We start from the raw sequence: 21433 nt of genomic DNA, 5'->3' as shown, positions 1-21433 counted from the left end.
AGAGTAAAGTTATCGTAACCATTTGCATTGGGGAGTGGCACCCGTCAAGGATGCCCTTTATCCTCATTTATTTTTGCCTTAGCCATAGAACCATTGGTGTACATGGTTAGAGATTCTAAGGAGATAACTGGCTTCAAATATGGTGATTTGGAGGAATATATTGCACTTCATGCAGATGACATGCTGCTTTTCTTATGAGATGTAAACAGGTCTCTTCGTCCGGTTATGCAACTGATTGCAGAATATGGTCGATATTCTGGGTTATCCATAAATTAGGACAAATCAGTCATTCTGCCACTAGATTCCTCAACCAGGAAGCTATGAGAGGAGGACACTCCGATGCAGTTTGTTTCTTCATTTAAATATCTGAGTATTCATATATCACCTTGCCCAAGGGAATTTATTACACTTAGCTTGAACCATATGATGGAGTGAGCAAAGGCCAAAATAAGAACCTGGTGCGAACTCCCACTCTCGATGATTGGTAGGGCCAATTTGTACAAAATGGTGCTGATGCCCCAATTTTTATACCTTCTGCAAAACTCACCTGTGTGGATTCCTGTGATGTATTTCTGCAGAATTCAGAGATTATTTAGGTTTCTTATTTGGAAGGATAAACCAGCCAGAATACGCCTGGAAACACTCCATAGAGCCAAAGATCAGGGAGGTTTGGCAGTGCCTAATCCATGGCTTTATTTCTTAGCAGCACAGGCCCAACAGATCAAGGGATGTGGACAGGCTACCAGCTCCTACATAGCAGAACAACTGTTAGCTTGGTATGTGGGGAGACCTTCTCTATATCTAATGAAAGTTGGTGCTCAGGGCAGACCTCTAGTTGAGATACCAACATTACTACTTCTAATTAAAATGTGGCACAAGATCAAAGACATCCAGGCCTTGAAAAATTGTAACAAAATAACGCCTTTATGGAAAAAAACTAGGGGAAATACAGGTATTAGTGGAATATTTTTCCTTGGGAATGATCAGGCATCCATATAGTGTCACAGCTGTTTTCTGAGGAAAGCATTAAAAGTCTTGAGCAGTTACGGGGGGAATATGGTTTACCACATCACTTGTTCTACCAGTATCTCCAGCTGCGTCATGCCCTGGAGTTGCATGCTACAATGACTGATATTACTGTTTCCCCTCATCCTACACTTGAAATCCTTATCTCGCAGGGCACCACAAAATGAATTATTTCCGTGATATATAGACATCTTCTTGATTCATGTCATAAAAAATTTCCCTTGCATATACGTGTAAAGTGGGAGGCAGATGTAGGTCCTTTAACAGATGAACAATGGGAGGATATACTGGCAAATACACCTGGGTTATCATTGAGTGAGGCCCCGAGATATTCTCAGATGCTGTTAATTCATAGAGTGTATAGAACACCTGTTTGGCTACATAGGGTTGGATTTAGAGGAGATGCAAAATGCCCTTGCGGCAACATTGATGATGCTCACCTCCATAGTATGATGTGGTATTTCAGTTCAGACAGATCCTAGGATTTGCTTATTGGGACTAATAAAGGAAAGCGAAGTTAACGAGTCAATTTCTTTAGCAGTTCTTAGAATGTTATACCAAGCTAGAAAGTTAATTGCTCAACATTGGATATAGTCTTCCCCCCAACAATTACAGAATTTATTGCTAAAATGAATAATGTCATTAGACTAGAAAAGGGAGTGTACCATTAAAGAAAAGCATACACTAAGTTTGAAAGAATATGGGGGCCTTGGATAGATACACCGATCTTTATTCGATGTATCTAGATAAGTGAACGGATATTGACATGCTAATACTGCCGTTATGGTCAAGACTGCCAATAGATAAGTGTCATTATATGCTAAGTTATGTATAATATATTTTATTGATGTATAAATGAATGATGCCTACATTTCTACTTTGATAGTTTGCGAAGAGAAATCGCTACACATAACTTTTTGTAAAGGGAGGGAGGGTTTTAAGGGGGGGCATTGTTTATATATGTTTTATCTTGTCAATAAAACAATTATTTGATTAAAAAAACAACAGCTTACAGTTCAGTGTGACCCTTGTCCCTGACTTTCTTTGCAAAGATGATCCATCTGTCATGCATACGAGGCTACTGAACACCAGCTGGGGGTGTGCACATAGGAGAGACCACGTCTACTGAGCATCTGCTTGGGGGAACTGCACACAGGAGAGACCGTAGCTACTGAATACTAGCTGGGGGGCGCTGCACACAGGAGAGCGTGACTGCAGCTTGGGAGGGTGTGTAGCTGGCAGAGAGAGCTGCCAACTTTTACTATTATTTTCTATTACAGAGCGATTACTGAACTCTGTCCTTGCAGCGCTGATCACCAGGACAGAGAGCAGTGCTGCATTTTGTACTTGCCAAGTGTTTAGCAGCGATAAACACAATAAAGCACTGCTCTTTCTCTCCTGTGATCTTCACTGCTAAGTGCATAATGAAGTGCCACTCGCTCTCCCTGCGTTCAGCACTGCCAAGCACACAGCGGCGATGGACACAGGAAGAGGAAAGTATGCTAGCAAACCATGCCCTACGTGCAGGCTGTGGTACTGGTGCCACAGGTTGATGACCCATGCTCTACCGAAAGTCCCCATCCATAGTACCCCAGACAATAATAATGCCATCCTTAGTGCCCCACACAGTAAAAGTGCCCCCTTTTGTTCTGCACACAGTTATAGTGGTTATACTGCAAACAGTAGTAGTGTTCCCTTTAGGCCCCAGACAGTAATAGTGCACCTCTAAAGGCCCGTCTATACGGGTGAATAATCGCCCGAACGAGCGTCCTCATGAACGCTTGTTCACGTTTATTGGCCCGTGTAAAAAGGACAGCGATTAGCCGACAAAGCAGCAAGCGCTCATTCGTTGGTTGACAACATCTTTTGTGTAGCCTATAAAATCATTGCTGTCACTGACACATCTCCCTGTATAAACGGCGGATGTGTTGCCAACAATTATGCAAATTGATGGGGACTGAACAATCATATTAACGATAATTCGTCCCCTTACAGAAACCATTGTCCTGTGTAAAAGGGCCTGATAACGTTGTCAATCTTCCATGTAAACCAGCCTTTACTGCCTCACACTTATAGTACCCCAACACATTAATAGTGCCCTCTAAAGTAGAAGTCCTGTTTTGAGCCCCCATATAGAAGTTGTCCTCTTTTGTGCCCCCATATAGTAGTTAGGTCCCCCTATATACTAGTTAGATGGCCCCATATAGTAGTTAGGTCCCACATATAGTACTTAGGTGCCTCCATATAGTACACCTAACCTACAAATAATGTTCAATGTATAACATACAAACACAACCTAGAAAGCAAAAAAGCACAGGGAACATGACACCCCAATAGAATATATAAATATATCAATACCATGTATCGTAAAAAGTAGAACTCTTTATTAATAAACAACAATACATGGTATCACAGAAATATAAATAAATATATATAAATAAAGCAGGTCATACACGGAGAGCAGCATCAGTGAGTTATAGATGTTAACATACCATAAGGTAAACAGAGAGGCGTTTTTTGTGCCACATCTCTCCTCGTCCCCTGCCTCCACCATGTCTCTAGGTATGTCTCTGAATTTATACCCCTGGTGATGCATGTATTAGCTTCCTTGCATATGCATTGGTATTGCAGTAGCATATCTTTGGCACACATATTTTTCACCAGTCGGAATAAATTAGACATACCCAGTAGTCCTGCATATATTTGCCTTTTGGGCTATTGCTATATTGTTGTATATTTTTTGTACATATGGTGTGACAGGTATGAGACGTTTGCTTTGAGATGGGTTGTCTCTGTTTACCTTATGGTATGTTAACATCTATACCTCACTGATGCTGCTCTCCGTGTATGACCTGCTTTATTTATATATATTTATATTTCTGTGATACCATGTATTGTTGTTTATTAATAAAGATTTCTACTTTTTACAACACAATGTATTAATATATTTATATGTCCCCTGTGCTTTTGTGCTTTCTAGGTTGTTTCTGTGGTTTGTTGGGGACCCCCCTTCTTTTTTCCCTTTTTCGAGGTTTCTTGTAGGTTTACAATGTATAACATACAACATTGCCCAACTCAAACACAACCTATAGCAAGAATAAAGGCATAGAACCTCCAATCTATAAAAATCGAATATATTTTTATAAAAAATTCACATTATTATATTATATCGATAAAGTATTGTACAGAGATAATTGGGAAACTTATCTTTCAGACACATTTGGTAACCAATTCTAATGGCACATACAGCAAGGAGAATTGTACAGTAAACAATAATGGTGATAATGTGCTATCCTAAGGCAAGATGCACACGAACGTGCTTTTGCGGCTGCAATTCCCCCGAAAATCCACGGGAGAATTGCGGCCCCATTCATTCCTATGGGGCCATGCACACGACCGTGGTTTTCACGGTCTGTGCATGGCCCAGGAGCCCGCACCGCGGAAAGAACGGGCAAGTCTTATTACAGCCGTGTTCTGCGGTCCGGGCTAATTGAAAATAATGGCCGCGGCCATGTGCACAGCCCGCGATTTTCGGCGGCTCGCGGCTGTCACACCATGGCCGGCCAACCCGAAAATCACGGCGGTGCACATGGCTACGGTCGTGTGCATGAGGCCTAAGTGTCTCGATAAAAATGGCTAAACAGTAATATTGCATAAAGCTCATAGCTCATGATGAAGATAGAAAGTACAAAATACTGTATAGACAACAAATTTTGGTAAATAAGTGACTAGTCGATATTTCACATAGAAAAGCCAATTGATATAGTAAATATAAACAACCTCAATTAGATATTCAATAACCATATTCATGGATAAATATGAGTAACTAGTCAATGTCACACATAGAAATGGTGAATATAGGTTATAGAATAAGGTTAATATAGTAAACATGAACAGCCTCAATTTGATATTCAATAATCATATTGATAGATGTTATAACAGTCGGCTCATGGAAATACATAGGTTATAATATACAAATATTGCATAGCTAAGCAAAGTTTGACTAACCCCAATAATGCAGTGCTATCAAATAGTAAAAGCAAAGTAGTCAAACTAAAATAAACATACGCTTGGACATATTGACTGTGGCATGTGTGAGTTTCACTATATAGTCACTTTTATAGTGCTCTCTTCGCGACAATGAAAATAAAAAACAAAACTGAAATTCACCTAACCCATCTCCACGAGTGGCTGGGTCTTTTGCCTGCGGCCCCACGCAAGTGGCATGACGCAGTGACGTTATCACGCCACCTGCTCCTGGACGTCAAGCTAATGTTCTCTAGACGTCTAGTAGGTCACAGGCCTAAAACAGCCTGTGGCTTATAAGAGTAAGTGGCGGTGCAGGAAGCCAAAGGCTCTCTGCTTAGCCATAGTAGGCAGCGCTTGCCCTGGTGTCCAAGGTTGCTGGCAAACCCCCTTCTGCTCCGGCTAGTAATGCTCTATGCTCTGCATTAAATTAGCTTAATTCATTTTCAGACTACAAACTCCATGCATTTCTATATGGGCTGAGTAGTAGACTTGAATTACTGCAGCCCTTTACTTCCTCCTTGCTGAGAGAGATATAGAAATATAGCTAAAATAACGGGAATAACAGACCCAATCGGAATTTCAAACTGTCTTTAGAGCATGCTATCTAATTAATTCCTGTGATCACAGAGGTGTCACCACAGTTTCAAGAAGCATTCACTGTAGTGGGAAACTTGGGAAAGTGAGCAGTGGCAAGTGTATTGTGAACTAGTTAGACACAGTGACCACGAAAAGGACACAGCTCTACTGTAACATCCTAACTCCCTGTTAGTAAATTAGGAATGTGAGGTCTGCAGCACAAATGGCTGAGCTTTGGGAGCACAGGCTCCAATAAGGTACTGCACATGAGGATCTAAAAGCACTGTTAGGCTGGGTTCACACGACCATGTTACGTCCGTAATGTACGGAACGTATTTCGGCCGGAAGACCCGGACCGAACACAGTGCAGGGAGCCGGGCTCCTAGCATCATAGTGATGTATGATGCTAGGAGTCCCTGCCTCGCTGCAGGACAGCTGTCCCGTACCGTAATCATGATTACAGTACGGGACAGCTGTCCTGCAGCGAGGCAGGAAGGTAAAAACGGCGTTCCATTCCCACGGGGCATTTTTTACGTGGCCGTTTTTAAAAACAGCTGCGTAAAAAATGCCTCGTAAAAAGAAGTGCATGTCACTTTTTGACTCAATAGAAAAACAGCTCTAAAAACAGCCGCAAAAAATGCTTGATGCTTAAAAAACGGCTGAAAATCAAAGGCTGTTTTCCCTTGAAAACAGCTCTGCATTTTCAACTGTTTTTAGATGAGCGTGTGAACATACCCTTATAGTTATGTACGCAGTTTCCTAATATATGCGTGTAGCCGGTTCATGGCAATCTAACCTAACCCAAAGACCAGAAAGTGCATTTTTATCATTTCCATAATTCACCACACACAAAATAAAATACTTTCCTTCCCAATGTTATAACAATGATTACTAAGAGACAGATCTGTAATTATATTATGTTTCATGTAGCAGGGATAAAGTGGTGAGCATCATGCCCTGGAATTCATCTAAAGCTTTGATTTTAATTGAATTGACTGGAAGTGGGCTGGGATTTTAAGCTGCTGTTCCTTCTAATCTTTCTGTCGATCAGCGTTTACGAGGGCTTTCCCATTGCATCATGTCTAGGAAGGCAACACTGCACTGTAGATTACAGATTATCCATCTTCAATTACCTGAATAGCTGTTGTATATGTGCTTTGTAATGGTTAACGTATTTGGGATTTAAATAAAATGTTATCCTTTTGTTATGCTGGCAGAGCAGTTCCATAGTGACACTCAATGTCTATTTATGATATAGTATAAAGGATGATATATGGAGGAAGAAGCAGGAAATTTACATCCGGTAATATTGTCAGTGTGGATGGAGAAACTACCCCCGAGAAATGGTTAAAAGTAGAAGTCTAATTTATTTGCCTTGAAGCAAATTAACAATCAGTGTGTTTGCTCTGTTTGATATAGAAAATGACACATCATAGATATCATCTATAATTGTATATTTTTATGACATCAGAGGCCGTCATTGTCTTGGCTCTGACTGGATCATTATGTGCCTGTCTCATCAGCTGTTCTCGAACTATAAGGGTATGTTCACACGCTCATCTAAAAACAGTTGAAAATGCAGAGCTGTTTTCAAGGGAAAACAGCCTTTGACTTTCAGCCGTTTTTTAAGCATCAAGCATTTTTTGCGGCTGTTTTTAGAGCTGTTTTTCTATTGAGTCAATGAAAAACGGCTCCAAAAATGGCTCAAAAAGTGACATGCACTTCTTTTTACGAGGCATTTTTTACGCAGCTGTTTTTAAAAACGGCCACGTAAAAAATGCCCCGTGGGAATGGAACGCCGTTTTTACCTTTGAAATGTTGTTCAAATGTTTGATGTTTGGAGGCGTTCACCCCCCCCCATTTTTAGCCTTTCTTCGGGGCGTTTACGGCCCGAAAAATGGCTGAAAATAGCCTGTGTGAACATACCCTCATACATTCTTCGAAATAGAGGGCAAGTGAACATGATGATAGCTTTATATCCTAAAGCAACAAATTAAATATTTGGGGTATTTAGTAAATTGAGCACAATAATAATAGTAACTCTAATGACTAGATCTGTATTTTCCAGTGACCCCCAGCTGTTGGCAACTCCAGATACTATTATACACTAGTAACACAATGCAGGTCAGAGTATTAATAAGGTTAGAGCCATATAACTAGATCACATTTTTATTAATCTTTTTTTACCTTTTAATATTCAGTATGGCTCAATTCTACATGTCATATTTGAAATTGTCTCACAGCCTACAAAATGCTAAGGACCTTCAAGGCCTGAAACTGGACCACGGCTGGTTAGCTTTTGGACTACTCCCTACATCTTTAGCCAGAAATAGTGTTATGGGGGTCTCTGGAACTTTGGGCTTCAATTGGTCAACTGGGCTATCCTGTTTATGGAAACGGTCAAGTGCATATGGCCAATTCAGGAACTCTCTGCGTCAATCATTTATTTAAGGGGTATCATGATAAATGGAAAACATCCCTAGAGCTGTCCCCATTGAAAAGTAATGAACTTTATATGATACTTACCTTTCAAATTCTCTGATCAGCACAATGGGGCATTCACATTAGCGCCATGGTCTATCTTTGTCCACCCTTGTCCATGGACTGTGTATTGCAGCTTAGCATTATTCAATTGAATCTAAAACTGCTCTAAAAAGCAGACCTAATATTTGGAGCTGATATAATATAGTTGTGGAGCTTGAACCAGAAACTCATGTTAGTGCTAGGTATGGTACATTAGTAAAACTTGCCTTGAGAAGGTGCTATTTTTTACTTTTTCAGATATCTGTTTATAATTCAGACATAAATACAATAATTGGTAAATCAATATTTGCATGCCAAGTCCTATTGTAAAAATTATTTGTGCCACAGAGAACTCCAGCTAGGGCACAGGCACAAAGAAGGATAGTTTAGTTTATTGGCCTATATGCAGATTGGGCATCTTTAGTTCAAATTGTGACTTCCAACCATCTGTGGTTTTAAATAAATTGCCAATTTGTGTTTGTAGTGAATGTCTCCCGGGGCATCACTTTTGCTTCCCTATTATTTCCCAGCTGAGTTAACCTGGATCATACTATTTTAACATACAGCACATTACTCAATTTATATTTCTGTTAGAAATTTAAAGAGGAAAACTATTGCAGAAGAGGCTCTCCCAGGAGATACTCGCTTCAGTATGTCTGAGTTATTGTAGAGCTAGTATGAATATATTGATATTTTATAAATAATAGTGTTCCCATTCTCCCGCACTTGCTGGGCTGAGTGTTGTAGCTTGTTTCTTCCTTCCTGCTTTTTATTATTCTTCTGCGTCATTAATGAATCCAGAGGATGTGGTTGTTGTTTGATAACATTTGTAGAACAAAGCTCTGCATGGTTATTATGAACTCCCTGAACTTGTCCTTATAATGTATTGTAATAGCTGTCAACACAACAAATCAAATCGAGGAAAGTTTAAAGCGGGGTTGTTCACCTGTAGCCGATAAAATGACTGCTCTCTGCCAGTGATGAGGTCGTACAGCTCTGAACTTGAGTACAATAACTGACCTCAACCCATGGGCACAGGAATGTGGGCAAATGTGATGAAAATACTTATTATGCTCAAATAGCAAACCAAGACACTTTTCTGATATCATATTTGCTCAGTCTATGAATTCCACTTTTGATCTACTTTACAAGTTATAGTTTTTCTTATTGAGGCTAATTTACCCCAGTATCAGGATTGTCAGCCTCCTCTTTGGATATATCTGTACAACTGAGGTAAACATCACGGACGACCCAAAATTTTTCCAGACATATCCCTCCCTCTTTATATAGGCCATGCCCCAAAATGCCACGATTAAAATCACTAATAGTGCATAGTATGCCGCCTAGAGCCCTGCATCAAACTAACAAATTAATTTTGACTCTAAAAATTACCTTGGTCAACTTTATTGCTCCTGCCTCTGTATATATCTATATATTGCACACTGTCTCTGTATATTATAGTATACAGGGTGTGGTATAAAGAGGCAGGGACAGTATTTAGATGTATATATAGGAGCAGCATAAAAATGTATATAGAGGTAATAGTACTATGGACTGCGGTATATAAATGTATATAAAAAAAAACTTAGATGCATAGAGAAAAACTTAACACCCCACCACCACATCAGAAAGCTGGGCATACACCTTCTGCTAGATTGGTAACCCTCATGACCTTTCCATATTTGCTCTATTTTTTGGCTTTCATGATGACGCAGGCCAGAGGATAAAGTCACAGTGTATTGCAGGTCTTGTAGCAAAATAAACACAGATATCTCTTGTCATACATCCTCTGATAGCTCCTCCACTCCCAGACTAAGGCCCCATGCTCACGACCGTAATTTTGATCCGCAATTACGGATCCGTAATTGTGGATCTAAGTATGGATCCATTATTTTCTATAGCCCATGGACACCTTCCCGTATATTTACGGAACGGTGTCCAGGGCGTAGAAAGGATCTGCAAAAAATAGGACCCGTCCTATTTTTTGAATTTACGGACCGTGCTCCTATACTTTATAATGGGAGCATGGTCCGCAAATGTGGGTGACTGTCTGCGGCTGTCTATCCATAATCACGGACCATGATTACGGCTATGGCCGTGTGCAGGGGGGTTGAGATTCAGTTAATCTTTCTTGGGCCTGTTCTGTGAGCTACTGTTTACTGTGGACACTGACTGGTTCTGCAGGGGAAGGAGGCCACAAGGACATTGGCACACATAGGAGGAGGACGGTTTTAGCAAGCTTCTCCTTGCTTATCACTTAAATGGTTTGAGACTTCCACATTATGCTTGGAGACAAACAAGGCTGCTGCTGAGTGGAGACTGGAGGAGCACACTGATTGGCTGAGCACAGCCTGAGCCGTCAGTTCGCTGCAGCCAGATACAGAAAGGAACGGAGGATTAAATGATCCCTACACTCTATCTCTTCCTTGCGTCCCCTTCCCTGTACATGATGCATCTGGACACAATGGACAGCAGAAAAAAAACACCTGTTAAATTTACAGATGGTTGTCAACTTTTCTCAGTATATGTATGGCAGTTACCCGATTGAACCTTCTTGTAATGGATATCAGCTCTCCATGCTCTGACTTTCTGGTAATCTTCTGTTTATACACATCTGGCAATCTGAAAATGTAGAAACTGCTTAGCTACCACCCTCCACTACTTTCCACAGATAACTACTACTACAAGGGAAATGTAGTATTACATGCATTACAATCAGGGCCGATTCTAGCTTTTCTGCCGCCTGAGGCGAAAATTGAAATGGTGCCCCCCAGATTTTGATTGACATCCCCCATGGCTGTTCTACATCACTAGCAGCCTCCTCCAACTCTTGCGGATGCGCCGTTGCATTGTACTGGCATTGACAGTGGTCAGTGTCAGGCAGCTACTTACTTTTCCTAGAAACAAAAGTCTGGAGGTCAAAGTATAATTGAGGGTGACTGTACATGTGTGGCCACCTCTCCTCTGTAAACAAGGGATAGGGGGCCCCTGATCTTGGAATTGTTGAGGTTTCAAGAAGATGAACTTGAACCAATCAAACATTTAGGGGCAGATCTTGTCGATATGCCATAAATATGTGTAGTGGGAAATCCCCTTTATTAAAGGGGTATTCCAGACGACAACATTTTTCACCTATATATCCACTGGGTAGGTGATAAATGCTAAATTAATAGGGGATCACAGCATTCGGCTGTTTCCATCAGCCCCATCCATAGACTTTCAATTGTTTTTTTCCCTTTTCTTCTCCATCCGGCCCAGACCTCTATGATGACTTCTCCCGGCCACAGCCTATTTCTGCAGTTTGCCGCTCAGATGTCTTCAGCTTCTCACTTTTCAAACATTTCTGCACCTACAAACGAAGACAAAATTCTCATGGTGCCACACACTTTGCCCCTAAAATTAAAAGTTCCATACACTGCACCTCTAATTATAATAGCACCATACACTGTGCCCCCTTGTAGATAGTGCACCACATATACCCCCTGGATGTGCCCCACATATAGACCCTCCTGTAGATCGTGCCCCACATATAGCGAACCCTGTAGATAGTGCCCCACATATCCCTCTGTATATATTGCCCCACATATAGCCCCCTGTAGATAGTACCCTACATATAGCCAACCCCTGTAGATAGTGTCCCACTTATAGCGGCCCCTGTAGATAGCTCCCCCTGTATATAGTGCCCTGCATATTTCCCACATATAGCCTCCCCTGTAGATTGTGCCCCACATATAGCTCCCCCTCTCAGTAGATAATACCACTCACACTTTTAAGTGGAAAAAACGTTACATACTCACCTTGATTCCGTTCCCGCTCCGTCCTTTGTCAATGCATGCCTGCTCTCTTCTGAGCAGGTCTACTGGGGCTGAACGACGGTGCTGATTGGCAGGGCAGAATGACGTGCCCCGCCAATCAGCGCTTTTCATCAACGGAAGCGGCGCCATTACGCCACTAGCATCATTGAAAGGCGCTGATTGGCAGGGCAAGTCATTCTGCCCTGCCAATCAGCATCATTGTAAGGCACTGAATGGTCGGGCACTGCTCTTATGCATGTAACTGTATCTGCGTCCTATAGACGCAGGTACAATTAGTGCCGGAGGGGGTGGCAGCTCATCTCGCCTCATCGACGGTGCAGCCCTGATTACAATTCAAATGAATGGCCGACCATGTAATACATAAATGGGCACGGTTCGCTAAATGAGGAGCTGCTGTCCATATGGCCTCCTCAAGACAACCCCTTCAATAAATATCTTGCTTACAATTTGCGCCATTTTTCATTTATTTTTTGCGAGAGACACATTGATCCACGAGGTCCACTGTGTTCTGTTATTTAAGGCTTAGGGAAAGTAAAAATTGTTAGCTGAAGTTTTCAAGTGCTAACAGTGAAGTGTGCAATGAGGAAGGTATTAAGATTAAAATAAAATCATAATTGCAGTACATGGGCTTTTACCGTATCTTCAAAATATTGTTCATGCAGATAATTAATTATGGAAATCATAGGGAAAAGGTTTTCTTGTGAGATTGAAGAGGAAATTTGTCAGACAATGAAGTTATAAGTACCGACAACAATTGTGTCTGGTAAATCACTGCGCATTGTAATTAATAATGACCTCTGACTATAATAAGTGTAGGAGTGACATTACTCTGTTGGCATCATCCTTAAAGGCTACACCCTTGAAATTGTTGTTTGTTTTATTTTAAATAAAAATGTATATCATTGTGTTTGGTGCATCCCATGGACCTGACAGATACAGTTTTCAGCGCTAGATACAGCTGCTCTGTATACAGAATACAAAGCAGCTGTATCTCAAAAAGTTAAAATAATTTAAAATAAAAAGTATTTAGAAAGTTGCACCAAACTATATATATATATATATATATATATATATATATATATATATAAAATGTGTGTGTGTGTGTGTGTGTATATATATATATATATATATATATATATATATATATATATATATATAATTTCAAAGGTGTTCATAGCCTTTAAAGAGCATTTCCCCTTAATAAAAAAAATTATTCTTGAAATATTATTTCCTGATTTGCCTCCAGGGTGAAATATTTCTATATGCTTTTAATTTTCCATTCTACCATATCTTAGCTCGCCTACGTAACAGATTCTATGTGACAACCATTAATGGCATCTTTCAGAGTACCCATAGGGTTTTCACCCAGCTTTCCATGGATCCCGAGTTGCACACAGATTTACATTGTTGTGCAAAATTACACGGCCCCCTCTCCCCTGGTTTTTCATGAACTGCCTGTGTTAGGATAAGGCCTCACGGTGCATTTATGTTGCGTTTTTAAACTGCAGCAAGTCATTTTTCAATAGAAGTCAATGGTGAAATTTTGGTTATGGACAGACTGCTGCTATTATATTACAATGTGTTTTTGTTCAGTTAACTGCATCTTCATAGTGTCCGACCGCATACAGTTAATGACCGCGCTGACAAAGTTATTGCTGAACTGCTTGCGTCTTTGCTAACCGTTCTGCAATGCATTGTAATGAACTAAATACAGGAAGCACCTAATAAACTTCAACACGGGTGAAAACTATGTCCATCAATTATTTCCTTTAACCCCTTAGTGACCAACAGTACGCCTTTTTACGTTCCTCACTAATGGGCTTTAGGCTAATGCGACGCCTTTTAACGTGATCGCATTAGCCTAAAGTAGCGCCGAAATTAAAGATCGGGGCTCCGTTCTCTCAGCTACCGGAGGTAGCTGAGAGTTCGGGGCAACGACCAGAGACCATAACGAGTGGTCTCTGGTCACGTGATCGCCGTGAATCGCTATTTCACGGCGTTCACGCTAAACCGGCGGATAATCGCCATTTCTCTCTCCTCATGGAATAACTCCTTAGAGAGGAGAGAGAACGGGTAAATAGTGCGCCCCCCCCCCACGGTCCGATTCCCCCCCCCCAAAATGGCGCCCGAGTGCGCTTTGCATAACTTACCTGTGTCGTCATCTGGCACAGCAACAATCAGGGACCGTTGTGACTGGTCCCTGATCAGGTGATCTCTGTGATAAAACCTATCACAGAGATCACTGACAGTTATTTTCAAAACACAGCCAGGACATGGGCTGTGTTTCTCTCTCCTCCCATTGTAGTTGTTCTGAGAGGAGAGAGAAATCAGTCTAAGTCCTGTGCTGTGAAGAAAGAAAAAAAGTGATAAAAAATCATCGTTCTTATACATACATATATATATATATATAATATATCAAATCTATATTAGCGTCAGCGCTAGATTAGCGTCAGCGCTAGTTTAGCGTTAGTGCTAGTTTAGCGTTAGTTCTAGTTTAGCGTTAGTGCTAGTTTACCGTTAGTTTAGCGTTACTTTAGGGTTAGGGCTAGTTTAGCGTTCGTGTTTAGGGCCGTTTAGAATTAATTTTACGTCTGTTATATAAAAAAAAAAAAATATAAAAAAAATATATATATAAAAAAAAATAAAAAATTGGTGTCGTTTTTAGGATTTTAGGTTTACTTTAGGGTTAGGACTTATAGGGCATATATATATATATATATATACATACACATCTATAAATATGTCTCAGCGTATGTACAGCGCGGAGCAAGCCTACGCCTTGCTATGTTCCGACACTTCTGAAAGCGAAACAGACACCGCTTCAGAATTTGTTCCAGACAGTGACAGTGACGATTCTAATTCCACCGCTGAACCCCATAGTCCTATGGTGGTGGATACGTCAGTCGCTGTAGAGGTGTCAAGTGCAGGGCCGAGTGTTGCAGTCCCTCCCGTGATGTGGGATCCTGCACTATCATTTTCCCCCCAAGTACCCCAATTTGAAGCGACCCCAGGAATTAGTGTCGACGTCCAAAATTTTACCCCCTATAATTTTTTTAATTTATTTATATGTGATACGGTCCTAGACTTGATAGTCCAGCAGACTAATCTGTATGCTAGGCAGTTTGTTCTACAAAAGCCTGCATCTATGTACTCCAGAATGTGGAGCCCCACAAGTGTCCCAGAAATAAAAAAATTTTTAGGCATTACCCTCAATATGGGTTTGGTTAAAAAACCCTCTGTCCGGTCCTACTGGACTTGTAGTGCTGTCCACGCTACCCCTGTATTTGCAGCAGTGATGTCCAGAAACCGCTATGAGGCCCTAATGCGATTCATGCATTTTACTGATAATTCCCAAGTCCCCCCAAGAAGTGACCCAGCTTATGATCGGCTTAATAAATTAAGGCCATTAATCACCCTTCTAAATGATTTATTTTTAAAGTTGTACACCCCTGACAAAAATTTGTCAGTAGATGAATCGCTCATGAGCTTCAAAGGGCGTCTTTCCTTTCGTCAATTCATCCCTTCCAAACGAGCCAGATATGGGGTGAAATTGTACAAAGTTTGCGAGAGCACAACGGGTTACACCTGCGGTTTCAAAATCTATGAAGGCAGGGACTGCCAAATTTATACCCCAGGCTGCCCAGAAACTATTGGCACCTCTGGCAAAATTGTGTGGAACCTAATGGAGCCATTTCTGCACAAGGGGTACCACGTCTATACAGACAATTTTTATACCAGCGTTGCCCTTTATAAAGCCCTCCATGCTGCAAATACAGGGGCCTGTGGGACAGTACGGAAGAACAGAGTGGGACTCCCACAACAGTTGGTGTCCAGGCGTTTGGGAAAGGGAACATCCATGGCCCTTGCAAGTCAGGAATTGCTTGCAGTGAAGTGGGCCGACAAGAAGGATGTCTACATGCTGTCCACCGTACACACGGACACCACTGTGGCAATTACGGAGAGGGGGGCTACCACTGCAAAGCAGAAACCTGTCTGTGTAACAGACTACAACAAATTTATGGGGGGTGTAGACCTTTCCGACCAGGTGCTTCAGCCTTACCTGGTGAAGCGCAAAAATAAGGCCTGGTACAAAAAGGTAGCAATCTACCTCATCCAGGTTGCTACCTATAACAGTTTTGTTATTTTCAAAAAAGCCCAAGGAACGCTCACTTTCCTTCAATTTCAGGAGAAGGTCATTGAGCATCTCCTTTTTGAGTCCACTATACCGGCACAATCCTGCGAATCTGAGGATGTGCGCAGGCTTTCAGAGCGCCACTTTTTACACCCTATTCCCTCCACTGAGACCCAAAAATATCCCCAAAAAAGGTGTCGGGTATGTAGCAGGCATGGCAGGAGGAGGGATACCCGCTTTTATTGCCCCATGTGTCCATCAAAACCAGCCCTTTGTAACTATCCCTGTTTCGAAACCTTTCACACGGTTGCAAATTACTAGAATTTAACACAAAAAAAAATAATGGGTTGGGGGCCTTTTTAGGGAGTCAATTTCTTTATATTTTCTTTTTAGTTCGTGGGCTTTCCAAGTAGGGATTATTTCTTGTGGGAGAGGTTGTAGAGCACATTTTTTTCAGACCGTGAAACTAATTTTACCCCTTATGATTTTTTTTATTTATTTGTGGGTGATCAAGTGCTGGAATTAATTGTCCAGTACAAAATCCCACATCCACAATTTTTTATTTTGACTGTTCTTATGACTATGTCCTGCCACATACAGCTGTTACATTCCTAATTCTGTACCGTGATACGGGCATGATCTTTTTTTTTTATTTGGAGGATCTCTAATAATTGAGCTGTTCCTTATCAATACACCATGGGCTTTGTTACGGTTCTTCTGGAAATACTGACATCATTTTGGGGATTAGTGATCCTTTACTGTTCCTATAGATGGTTTTGGACACTGTCCTTTTATATATTCTGTAGGTGATTGGTTGTTTTGTGCACATAGCGGTTCCTACCTTGCCGGGCAGGGGTCTGTTATGGTGTACCGCGTCACTTGGCACATTCTTCCCTCATAAGGATTGATGGAGCTAAAGAGACGTTGTACAACCAGTCACTGAAAAAAAAAATCCTTGTCATGACAGCCCTGCAGGTGTTCTTCTATCTAGTGAACAGACTCGCGTTTGCAACATAGTTGGATACATTTTCCTCCATTTGTTTGAAGATATTGCCCGTCACTCCAGTACAGTTTATTTTTTCCTCTCTGACTGATTTTATATTAGGACAGAATTCTGTCCACAATGACATCATAATGGCACCAACTGCTTCTTCAGCAAGACATAGTCATAAGTACAGGCAAATACGTCTATAGCAACATGTATCCGTTATGAATACACGGCTTCACTTCTATTCTGTGCCGCACAAATTTATTAATGTGGCGTATTTCTAACAAAATAACCTTCTACCACGTCTCCTCTATTTCATGTGGAAACGTAATAAAAGCTTGAAGAAAACATTATATACCCATAGTGTCTGAAATGATACCCATTATTTCCTCATTTAAAACATTTTTGGTCCGCATGCCCATTACACCACTAGATGAATACCTTTAGGGGTTTAGTTTTTAAAATGGGGTCATTTCTGCGTGGTTTTTTTTTGTTCAGGCAGCTCAATGCCTCTAAATGCATGATATGGGGCCTAGAATTTATTCAATTGTGCCCTGAAAGCCAAAGGGTGCTCCCTCTCTTTTTGGCCCAGCCACAGGTCTAATAAGCAGATTATGGCAACAATGAGAGTATTTTTGAAAACAGGAGAAACAGGGTGATAGATTTTGGGGTGTGTTTCTTCATTTTCATGTTCGCTTTACAAAGAAATCGGTCTTCAAAGTGATACTTTTATATAAAAAGTGTTTTTTTTATTTTATTTCACCAGCTATGCATTAAATTTAGCAAAAAACTGTGGGGTCAAAATACTCACTACACCCCTAGATAAATACCTTAAGGAGTCTAGTTTTCTAAATGGGGTCGTTTATGGGGAGTTTCTATCGTTCTGGTAGTTCAAAACCTCTCCAAATGTACAGTGGGGCCTAAAACAATTTCAAGCAAAATAGGAGTCCTGAAAGCCACCGGGTGCTCCCTTTCTTTCGGGCCCTGCTGTGTGTCCAGGCAACACATTAGGGTCACAATGGGGGCATTTTTGAAAACAGGAGAAACAGGGTGATAGATTTTGGCATGTGTTTCTTCATTCTTATAGTCGCTTTACACAGAAATCGGTCTTCAAAGTGATACTTTTATTAAAAAAGTGAATTTTTATTTTTTTTCACCTGCTATGCATTAAATTTAGCAAAAAACTGTGGGGTCAAAATACTCACTACACCCCTAGATAAATACCTTAAGGGGGTCTAGTTTTCTAAATGGGGTCGTTTATGGGGAGTTTCTATCGTTCTGGTAGTTCAAAACCTCTCCAAATATACAGTGGGGCCTAAAACATTTTCAAGCAAAATATGAGTCCTGAAAGCCTCTGGGTGCTCCCTTCCTTTCAAGCCCTGCTGTGTGTCCAGGCAATGCATTAGAGTCACAATGGGGGCATTTTTGAAAACAGGAGAAACAGGGTGATAGATTTTGGGGTGTGTTTCTTCATTCTTATGGTCGCTTTACACAGAAATCGGTCTTCAAAGTGATACTTTTATGAAAAAAGTGAATTTTTTTTTTTTTTCACCTGCTATGCATTAAATTTAGCAAAAAACTGTGGGGTCAAAATACTCACTACACCCCTAGATAAATACCTTAAGGGGTCTAGTTTTCTAAATGGGGTCGTTTATGGGGAGTTTCTATCGTTCTGGTAGTTCAAAACCTCTCCAAATGTACAGTGGGGCCTAAAACATTTTCAAGCAAAATAGGAGTCCTGAAAGCCTCCGGGTGCTCCCTTTCTTTCGGGCCCTGCTGTGTGTCCAGGCAACACATTAGGGTCACAATGGGGGAATTTTTGAAAACAGGAGAAACAGGGTGATAGATTTTGGCGTGTGTTTCTTCATTCTTATAGTCGCTTTACACAGAAATTGGTCTTCAAAGTGATACTTTTATTAAAAAAGTGAATTTTTATTTTTTTTCACCTGCTATGCATTAAATTTAGCAAAACACTGTGGGGTCAAAATACTCACTACACCCCTAGATAAATACCTTAAGGGGTCTAGTTTTCTAAATGGGGTCGTTTATGGGGAGTTTCTATCGTTCTGGTAGTTCAAAACCTCTCCAAATATACAGTGGGGCCTAAAACATTTTCAAGCAAAATATGAGTTCTGAAAGCCTCTGGGTGCTCCCTTCCTTTCAAGCCCTGCTGTGTGTCCAGGCAATGCATTAGAGTCACAATGGGGGCATTTTTGAAAACAGGAGAAACAGGGTGATAGATTTTGGGGTGTGTTTCTTCATTCTTATGGTCGCTTTACACAGAAATCGGTCTTCAAAGTGATACTTTTATGAAAAAAGTGAATTTCTATTTTTTTTTCACCTGCTATGCATTAAATTTAGCAAAAAACTGTGGGGTCAAAATACTCACTACACCCCTAGATAAATACCTTAAGGGGTCTAGTTTTCTAAATGGGGTCGTTTATGGGGAGTTTCTATCGTTCTGGTAGTTCAAAACCTCTCCAAATGTACAGTGGGGCCTAAAACATTTTCAAGCAAAATATGAGTCCTGAAAGCCTCCGGGTGCTCCCTCCCTTTCGGGCCCTGTCGTGTGTCCAGGCAACGCATTAGGGTCACAATGGGGGCATTTTTGAAAACAGGAGAAACAGGGTGATAGATTTTTGGGTGTGTTTCTTCATTCTCATGGTCGCTTTACAAAGAAATCGGTCTTCAAAGTGATACTTTTATGAAAAAAGTTAAATTATATTTTTTTATGCCTGCTTTGCATGAATTCTTACAAAAAAACTGTGGGGTCAAAATACTTACAACACCCCTTAATAAATACCTTAAGGGGTCTAGTTTTCAAAATGGGGTCACTTGTGGGGGTTTCCACCATTCTGACACCTATGAGCCTATGAAAACCTGGCTTGGTGCAGGAAAACAAAATGTACTACAAAATTTATAAAATTATTACTTAACTTGTAAGTCCTCTAAATTGCTCAAAAATTATTTTTTTTTTTCAAAAGTGCTGCCAAAATAGAGTAAAGAGATGGAAATATATATTTAATAAAAAAAATTGTACAGTATGTGTGTACATATGTGACATATTGCAGTTAAAAATAGGGAAAAATGATAATTTTTACAAAATTTCTTCAATTTTTCTATTTTTTAAGTTATTTCCGCAAATCGTATCAGTCTACTTTTACCACTAAAATAAAGTACAACATGTGACGAAAAAACAATGTCAGAATTACTTGGATATTCAAAACTTTCACAGAGTTATTCTCTGATAAAGTCACACATACCAGATTTGACAAATTTGGCTTGGTCATTAAGGTCCAAACAAGCTTGGTCACTAAGGGGTTAAAAACGCAACAGAACTGCAGCATTACAAAGACAAAAAACGCATGCAGTTGACCGCATGCGGTTTTCAAACGCAACAAAACCGCATCAACAATGCACCGTGTGGCCTTACCCTTAGGCCTCATTCACACGACAGGGTTTCCCGGCCGGGTGCCGGCCGTTCATAAATCGGCCGGCACCCGGCTGCATTAGGAATAATAGACCCCTAATGGGGCTATTCACACGACCGATTTTTTGACGGCCGGGAAAACCGGCCGTCAAAAAATGGGACATGCTCTATTTTCGGCCGGGTGACCGGCCGCCCGGCTCCCATAGAAGTCTATGGGGCCGGATAATACACGGCCATCACCGGAATGTGTCACGAGTGATGGCCGGGTTTTTCGTCGCTTGCGCTCTATCTCTCCTCCTCCTCACAGCGCAGAGTGCATGTGAGGAGGAGGAGTTGATGCCATTCGGACGAATGGCTGTACGCTGTACACTGTACACTGTGTGGCAGGGCCGGGGTGTACAGTAGGTGGAAGGGAGCGCTGCGCTGGCTCCCTTCCCCTGCTTGTTTTAAAAGTGCCCCGGCCCAGCGACACCTTCCATGGCGCCGCTAGCAGCTGCTGCTGCTGCTACTACTGTAGCGACGCCACTATAGCAGAGCAGGGAGGTATCTCCCCGCTCTGCTATGTGCTAGCCCCACTTTAGCTCCTTGAAGGAGCGGAATCCCCGTGTTTTCGGGGATTCCGCTCCTGGACAGAGCGCTTGATGTCTCTGTCCATATCTGGGCAGTGACATCAGGGGAAACTCCTAAAGCGGATTCTCCGAACACATGGGGATTCCCCTTCAGGAGTTGCCGCTGATGTCACTGTCCAGATCTGCCCGGCCCGGAACGGATGCAAAACTTTATGCAAACCGGCCGGGCAAAATGGCCGATTTTCCCGGCCGACAGTCGGGCTCGGGCGGGACCCGGTCGTGTGAACCCAGCCTTAGTGTCAGTTTACACTATCATTCTGGCATTCTTTTTGTGAACCCAAAAGA

At 41.4% G+C, this 21433-nt stretch overlaps 1 protein-coding gene across 1 annotated transcript in view; it reads left to right on the top strand.

Moving 5' to 3' along the window:
- PLCH1 (phospholipase C eta 1) overlaps nucleotides 1–21433 on the top strand; it is a 151296-nt gene that overhangs the window by 17559 nt on the left and 112304 nt on the right. The gene's annotated exons all lie outside the window — the stretch shown is intronic.

The sequence above is a fragment of the Rhinoderma darwinii genome, chromosome 4 (assembly GCF_050947455.1).
Source record: "Rhinoderma darwinii isolate aRhiDar2 chromosome 4, aRhiDar2.hap1, whole genome shotgun sequence".
Taxonomy (NCBI): Eukaryota; Metazoa; Chordata; class Amphibia; order Anura; family Rhinodermatidae; genus Rhinoderma; species Rhinoderma darwinii.
The sequence above is the reverse complement of the archived record's forward strand: the minus strand, read 5'-3'. Positions and strand labels throughout refer to the sequence as shown.